Raw genomic sequence first — 2390 nt, 5'->3', positions numbered from 1 at the left:
GTCTCCCTCATCCTCAAAATCTGAATAGCCAGCACTTCCTAGTGATTCAGAACTCCGTATTTTCATAGTGGCATTTTCGTGCACTGTTTGCTTCGTTAACTGGAGCAGGAATGCTGCACTAAACAGCTCCCAGGAGCACCATTTGCAGTCTTTTATGTAAATCGTGTTCCCCGGACTTAGAATGTGTTGGCTCTTCCAGGTGGCATTGGGTACTTTCAGAATTATCTCTTAATAATGGACTCGGAGGTTTCCATATGCTTTAGAATCCAAAGGCAAAGAAGGCTAAAAACCTGAAGAAAACTAAAAAAGAAAGAAGTCCTTTAAGTTCCTTGGCCCTGAATTTTTTGAAATATCATGGTACGTTGAGGTGAAAAATTCCCTGGAATAAGTGAAGCTTTGGATTCTGGTCCCCCTCTGTCCCTTACTGTGTGACTTTAGGTGAGTTATAATGCACAGCAAATAGAAGGCTTTGTCGTGGCTGATACGAATTGGGCTCCTTCACTTACTGTGTTTGAAATGACCCTGAGCCAACGTTTCTTGGAGTAATGTGTTGAAGCAAAGATGTTCAAGTGATAAGCAGGATTTCCAGTTGTCACTTTTAAAAGTGTAATTGAGAATTGGAGCAGATTTGGAATGAAACTGGTGTAAAGCTGTGTGTAAACAGACTTGTACACAGCTCTTCCTGCAACGCCTTCAGGGGTGGGGGCGGTTTTCAGACAGAAGAGCTCACTAAAGGCATCATGGTGCTAAGATTACTGTGCTTTTTGCAAAGAGATTTAGTAGATTTGGATCATGAGGACTCAAGAGATTACGTCCTGGCCTGATCTCTCTCCTTCATCCCTTTGTCTCATCCAATTACTTTCCATTTGAACATGGGATAGAATCCCATATGGCCTCTAACATCTGAGGTCTTGTAAAAAACAGTCTCTGTTTAATACTTATGCGTAGATACATAAATGGAGCTTTGATCTTTCTGATTAAGGATTACAGAGAGCATTTTGTTTTATTATAGCTTTCGTTTCTCTCACACAGACTTGCTCATTTTGTATTCATTCATTCCTTCTCAGCAAACGTACTGAATGATTATTGAGTACCTTCTCTATAACAGGCTAGAGTCTGGGCCAGGGAGATGAAAGGCACAGTTCTCGCCCTCAAGGGGCTTATGGTAAAGGAGAGAGACAAGGAAGCAAATAATCACAGTGCCACTGACAGGTAAGCCTAGGGAGCATTCCTACTGCGAATGTGGTTTCTGGAAGATGGTTGTAGCTTGTTTCAGAGATCCCCTTCAATTAATGATGAAAACTGAACTACACACATATTCATTCATTCACGGGAGTTCAAACCAAGTTTCCTCTTAGAAGTGGAAATGTAGCATGATGAGTAAAACAGCACAGAGCTGGGAGAGAGAACATCTGGTTTCAAGTTCTTTTTATGCCATTTACAAGCATCGGACAAGTCACTGAACCATTCTGAGTCTGGGTTACTTTAAGGACCAAAATGAATAGCATAAATGAAAACTTTGTAAAATGTACAACACTAGATAAATTTGAGAGTTTGTTATTAGGAAAAAAAACTCCCCAGTTTGCCACATGCACACGCAAACATCACACTGCTGAAGAATAATAAGTACAACTTTTCCTTTGGGCCTAAGTTTTTTCTTGAAAGGATTCCCCACCCCCCCCCAAACGGATATTTTTCCTTAATCGTATGTATAAATCACTTTGTGATATCCAATACAGTTCTTCCTCTTACCTAAGTCCCCACGCACAAGGCAATTAGAAAATAAGTATTTTAGACCTTCAGTTTGTATATAACATGGTATTAAAACAAAATCCCCACAGATAAGCCTTAGAATAGCTGTAGAGAATGATTCTTCCTGAGGCGTGCGCACTGTGTAGCCAGGCTACACTTTGATCGAGTCTTACTGCACTTTCCATACAATATGCACCCACATTTCATATATTGTTTAATAACACTAAAAATTTACCATCTTTTACCATCTTAGATGTGTAACATCTTGGGACTACAACTTTTTAAAAATAATTGTGAGTGGGGCGGCCGGTTATCTCAGTTGGTTAGAGTGCGGTGCTCTTAACAACAAGGTTGCCGGTTCCATCCCCACGTGGGCCGCTGCGAGTTGCGCCCTCCACACCTGGATTGATGTAATGTCTGTGGCCGAAGCTCACCTCTGCTCATGTAAACGGGATTCCCTCTGCTCCTCATCACTGACATTGCTCTTGTCAAGGATGCCAGTGACTCTCTGTGACTGAATGTAGTGGTTACACTTCTGTCCTCAACTTGGGAGTAGCGCTGGCGGCAACTGACCCTTCCTTCCTTCTTACAACACGGTCTCTGCTGCCGGGTGTCACAGTCACCTGAGTTTTCTCCTT

This window comes from Rhinolophus sinicus, chromosome 14 (assembly GCF_057876585.1).
Source record: "Rhinolophus sinicus isolate RSI-liver-muscle chromosome 14, RSI-T2T, whole genome shotgun sequence".
Taxonomy (NCBI): domain Eukaryota; kingdom Metazoa; phylum Chordata; class Mammalia; order Chiroptera; family Rhinolophidae; genus Rhinolophus; species Rhinolophus sinicus.
Note: the sequence above shows the minus strand (reverse complement) of the source record.